This window comes from Rhinoderma darwinii, chromosome 1 (genome assembly GCF_050947455.1).
Source record: "Rhinoderma darwinii isolate aRhiDar2 chromosome 1, aRhiDar2.hap1, whole genome shotgun sequence".
NCBI lineage: Eukaryota > Metazoa > Chordata > Amphibia > Anura > Rhinodermatidae > Rhinoderma > Rhinoderma darwinii.
This window is the reverse complement of record NC_134687.1, coordinates 320,625,668-320,631,667: the sequence shown is the minus strand read 5'-3', so window position 1 is coordinate 320,631,667 and position 6,000 is coordinate 320,625,668. Positions and strand designations below refer to the sequence as shown.

General features: G+C 43.3%; 1 protein-coding gene across 4 annotated transcripts in view; it reads left to right on the top strand.

The window, feature by feature from the left end:
• The first annotated feature begins 1,598 nt into the window (after positions 1–1,598).
• KIAA1958 (KIAA1958 ortholog) overlaps positions 1,599–6,000 on the top strand; it is a 164,906-nt gene continuing 160,504 nt past the window's right edge. For 2 of the 4 annotated variants that reach the window (XM_075825585.1, XM_075825584.1), the window contains exon 1: positions 1,599–2,121. The gene's annotated coding sequence lies outside the window, so the exon portion shown is untranslated. The remainder of the gene's footprint in view (positions 2,122–6,000) is intronic. The other 2 variants (XM_075825582.1, XM_075825583.1) reach the window with 2 other exon arrangements.

Below are 6,000 nucleotides of genomic sequence, written 5' to 3'. Positions count from 1 at the left end.
GCAGTTTTATATTTTTTTTTTAATAGGGGTTTTTTAAGATAGGCCCCTCAAAACCACTTCAGAACTGAACTGGTCCCTAAAAAAAAAAAAAAAAGGAGGCTTTTGAATTTATTTTTTTAAATGCGAGAAATTGCTGCAAAAGTTCCATGCCTTGTAATGGCCTAGTAAAATAAGAGGATGTTAAAAAAAAAAAAAACGATGCCAACATAAAGTAGACATATGAGAAATGTTAACTAGTAACTATTTTGTGTGGTATTACTATCTGTCTTAGGGTATGTTCACACGAGGTCATTACGTCGGTAATTGACGGACGTATTTCGGCTGCAAGTCCCGGACCGAACACACTGCAGGGAGCCGGGCTCCTAGCATCATACTTATGTACGACGCTAGGAGTCCCTGCCTCACAACTGTCCCGTACTGCAATCATGTTTTCAGTACGGGACAGTAGTCCGGCAGCGAGGCAGGGACTCCTAGCGTTGTACATAACTATGATGCTAGGAGCCCGGCTCCCTGCACTGTGTTCGGTCCGGGACTTGCAGCCGAAATACGTCCGTCAATTACAGACGTAACATGCTCGTGTGAACATACCCTTTCAAGCAGATACATTGAAATTTCGAAAATTGCTAATTTTTGTACATTTTTTCAAAATTTTGGTGTTTTTCACAAATAAACACAATATACCGATCCAATTTTACCACTAACATAAAGTACGTGTCAGGAGAAAACAATCCCAGAATCGCGTGAAAAAAATAAAAGCATTCCAAAGCTATTACCACATAGTGACACGTCGTATTTGAAAAATGGGGTTGCATCCTGAACGTGCCAACTAGTCCACGTCCTTTAGGCCTCATGCCACTTCAGTTTTTTCCTTTAGGGTGCTATCCGTTTTTGTCACTGATAGCACCCTGAACCCATTTCAATGGGCCCATGCACACTTCCGTTATTTTGACTGATCCGTTGTTCCGTTCCGTCAAAAGTAGAGCATGTCCTACTTTGGTCAGTGATTCCATGACCGTGGGGCCCATAGAAGTCAATGGGTCCGTCAAAAAAACGTATGGCACACGGAAGGTTTCCTTGTGCCGTCCGGTTTTTGACGGGTCCGTTGCCCTAGCAATGGCAGGGCGTTGCTAAAGTTCAGACTGGGACATGTGACAAGTTCAAATAACGTTCAATACCTTTCGTTTTCTTAACGGAAACACGGAAGCACAACGTCCGTTTAAAACGCAAACACGGAATGGACACGGAGTACACACAGAAACCACACGGATCCGTCAAAAACAGCCGAGAAAACGGCGATGGAAGTGTGCATGAAGCCTAAGGGGTTAATATACAGTAGTTAAAATAGAATTTCTAAACCAAAGAACAGCTTCAACAGACCCCTATATTTGAATCCATTAACGTTTAAATGAACAAAAACGACTATAATGGTGTTGGCTGTGTCACAAAATCAGAATTTCTTCCGATATGAACACGACGACTGTCCCCCAGCTTTGAGGAGAATTGTGAGGAGCTGCTGTGCTGTGCCTGAAGGACGCGCGCACACGACGGGGCTCGAACGTTCTCACAACAATGGGACAACCTGTCTGTGAGCGCGCCTTCTAGAAAGCCTCACAGAACTGTCCCAGCCGGGGAGGGAGCAAGGGGCGGACCTACCGCACTGTATTTCCCGCCTCTCCTCATAGTGAATGGGAGGTGGCGAAGGCGAAACCCGACTGTATGTGTTATTACATACTTCCTGTGGTATATTTATGAGCGTGAATTCAATTTCCGGTTACAGCTCTAGACTTGTTCCCCTCCTCCTTACGTTCTGTCTCTATTTGTATCCCCCTCGTATCGCCTCCCCTGGCTGGCCAATATAAGATCATCGACTAGGCGGAGCTGCGGTGAAAGGGGATACTGTCTAGGTTATTATACCCCTCCCTACAGACACACACAGAGCGGTGGATGGGGGAGAGGAGTCCCCCTAAAAGAGAACGACAGGAGAGGACATTTATAACATCGCAGGGACGAGAGAACTGGTTATCTGCCGTTCAGTGGGCGGGCCATTTAATAACACCATAACTTATCATATACTTCAGGCATAGCGCACAGCCTGGAATTCCTATGGGGATCCACCTGCAGGTAGGTACTTACGTGGTTGGGAGGCAATTGTATGCGGAAAGGTCATCATGTGAGGATACTCCTGTCTGGAGATTTATTGATCGGCTTTATAGTGAGCTTCTTATTACATGACCTATTTTAAGCTGCTTCTATCTACATGAACGAGCCTGGTGGAAAGAGTTCTGAGGAATCTTATGACATCCGCTCTTCCATGTTAGCTCCTTACAACTAAGCGCTTATGATCTCATGGATCATCGTGACGTCATCAGACACGTCCTATTATAGCACGAGTCTCTGTTATGTGTACAATATAGCCCAGCCTCGTGAATATTAGAATGGCAATAATCCTTCATCTTATTTGTTTGTGTGCTGCCTTCTTCATCCATGTGGAGAATTACTCCTATCCTCTATAGACGCTTCAATCTCAATTTTAATTAAGGATTGCAAGAAGGGATAAATATTATAATGTTCTATTAAAAGTGATTTCTCCCAAACCACATGAGTATGGCTATAAGCCTTGAACTTAGCACAGACAAGTCTGCTACTTAGCATTCCCCATCTTCCTTTATCTGCCTGTAATTCATTTATCCCTTTATGTCTCACTTGTCTCCTCCGACTCCCTGTAACAAAGGCTCCACTACGGTCCTGGGTACTATAATACTTCTTCATTCCGTCTAACCTCTTATATGATGCGGGCGGGCAGGCCGATGCTGCAGAATGTAATACTTTTATTAGAATATAGACCTGTTTCATTATTCTTCTCATGCAGGAGGGCCATTTTAAGGATAAAATATAAAGTGAAACATTTAAGAAGCATCATTTAATATTATTCAGGTTTTTGTTTTTTTAAAATATTCGAGATTCTAGTTCGTTATTCATGGTACGTATAGGGTTAACATATCATTTGAACGACCTAAAATGCCATGTAGCTCTAAGTTATATACACAAATTGTGTTCTGTGTACTTTTTATGTGTAACAGTCATGCAGTATGTTTCCGGAGCAGCGCTCCTAGGGAGAAGCCCAAGAGTAGTAGTGGGGGCATCCTTGGCATATAGAATCTGTATTATACGTGTGGTATGACGGCATAATATCGCTCACTTTATGCTTACCTTTAGTGTTGACTTCAAAGAGCTTTGCCATTTTGGCTCGGTGAATACTTCTGTCCTTAGCTGTTTGGGACATTTCATGTACACAATTCCTCTTTAGCCATATGATATACTTTATTCTAATGGGAAACTTCTCTCCCAGGAGTCTCTCTTTTGGAGGGACCGATGTTATTTTTTTTTTAATACAAATTCTTCAGTCCCGCTTTGCTCCTGAAAGGTCCCTGTTTCGGAAATGATCAATAAATCTGTATTAGTAAATTTACTAGAAAGTGTCAGTCTGGTTCTTCTCCATATTAGGCTGGGTTCACACGAGCACATTAACGTCCGTAATGGACGGACGTATTTCGGCCGGAAGTCCCGGACCGAACTCAGTGCAGGGAGCCGGGCTCCTAGCATCATAGTTATGTACGATGCTAGGAGTCCCTGCCTCTCTGCAGGACAACTGTCCCGTACTGTAATCATGTTTTCAGTACGGGACAGTAGTTCCACGGAGAGGCAGGGACTCCTAGCTTCGTACATAACTATGATGCTAGGAGCCCGGCTCCCTGCACTGAGTTCGGTCCGGGACTTCCGGCCGAAATACGTCCGTCCGTTACGGACGTTAATGTGCTCGTGTGAACCCAGCCTTATACTGCAAATTATTTCACGATTTACTGAAATTTAGCGCAAATTCTGTGTTCAGTTGATTCTTGTTAATGTGTAAATGAAAAACTGTCGCCCAGTATAGATATTCGTGAAAACGTGGAAATATTTGGCCGGGTTTATAAATGACAATTGCAACATGTTTACCGTTCGTGGTTTTTGCAAAACCAGAACTGAATCCAAAAGAGAAGAGAGAGACTTGTTATATATTTCCTTATGAATTGGATCTCCGTTGTGGAAAACAAACTACAGCGCCAAACGGACCAATTGTGAATCTAGCAAAAAGCCGGGTTCCCATGGCTGCGTAAAAATCACACCGCGTATCAGGCCTGTAACCCGCAGTACATTTCGTCCAAAAAAGCTTACCACATTGTGGTGCGGTTTTTCGAACAAGATTTCCGCTGCGGAAGAAAGCAATCATACTTTACTTACCCCCTCAGTCTTCTCTGCGCGTGTAGTCCGCCCTCCTATGATGACCTTGCAGCCTGGAATCGTCATCCCAGGATCCCGGACTGTAGGAAGGAGGCCGTTCAGGGTATGTTTTTTGTTTTCCGGAGTTGAGATTTTTGCAGCGTAATCGCTGCGATTACGTTGCAAAAGTCGCAACACTTGGCTTTCTGTTGCGGGTTTTGCACCCCCATTGAATTCAATGGGGAAAAGCCGCTACAGAAAATCAACAAAAACGCAGCATCATTTGACATACTTTGGAATTAAATTTATTAACATTTACGCTGCGTTTTTTCCTGCAGTGTGGGCATGAGATTTTCGAAATCTCATCCACGTTGCTGCTACTGTGAATGCTGCACAGAATTCCGTTGCGGATGTTCCGCAGCGCTTACGCTACGTGGGAACCCGGCCTAAGGGCCAGTTCACACTGCGTTTTTTGACACGAAAACCAAGTTGTAAAACGCGCCAAAAAGCGTCCGAAAATGCCTCATATAGATTTCAATATGCCTCAAAATTCCAGACGGAACGCCTGCAAAAAACTCAGTGTGAACATAGCCTTAGTGTCCCTCTTTCACAATCTGAAATGCAGAGAAAGTTAGGGAAAAATAGTGTTTAGCGTTATTTGATCTCGGCAATAACTGTGTAATGTTGTATATCTGATTTCTCTTTTGGGGATATATTCAGCTTATACTACAGTATTGTTACTTACATTCTTAATAAAATGAAAAATAAACTTTGTTACAGATTAGGGAAAATAAAGCTTTATTTTTATTATTAATATATTTCACCATCCAGCCCGATTAAATCTCTTCAAGGAGCCCATTGGATAGAAAAACCTGGGTTAAGTGCTCCCATTGCATTTAACCTGCATTGGCTTTAAAGAGCATTTGTCAGCACTTTTTTGCTGTCCTCACTGAGTGCATCAAAAAGGTAGTGACAAATACTCTTTAAGGGCTGTTAAAGGGGTTTTCAGAGAGCCCCAAAAATTTGGCTAAAGGCAGGGAATGTGATAAAGCAACGAGAGAAGCATTACTCACCTGGTATATCCACCCCAACGCTCTAATGGTACTGTCAATCTTTGTTAGCTGTCCTGGAGTGATGAAGTGCCGGATCCTGCACGTGACCGCTGCATCCCGGCTGAAGCCACTGATTGGGTACAGCGGTCACAGGTAGATAGCCAGTACATCTTCACAGAAGGACAGCTAACAATGACCGACGGGACCACCAGGTGAGTAATGTTTCTTTTTTGTTTTATCCCTGCCTTTAGCTAATTTTTTGGGCTCTTGAAAAACACCTTTTAAGTGTAATAGACTGAAGAAAAATATACACTCCCCAAACAGGTTACAAATACTATAAAAACCTACGAATGTACAAAGTCCTCCTGGTTATAAACTAAGTAAACATGAAAAAACAGAAACTAAAGTTTTATGTATAATGCTGTTCAGCCTTTGCATCATGGTCTGGCAAAAGCAGCACCATAACCAGAAAAAAAACTCACACTAATTACGTCTGTAATTGACAGACGTATTTCGGCCGCAAGTACCGGACCGAACACAGTGCAGGGAGCCGGGCTCCTAGCATCATAGTTATGTACGATGCTAGGAGTCCCTGCCTCGCTGCAGGACAACTGTCCCGTACTGAAAACATGATTACAGTACGGGACAGTTGTCCTGCAGCGAGGCAGGGACTCCTAGCATCGTACAT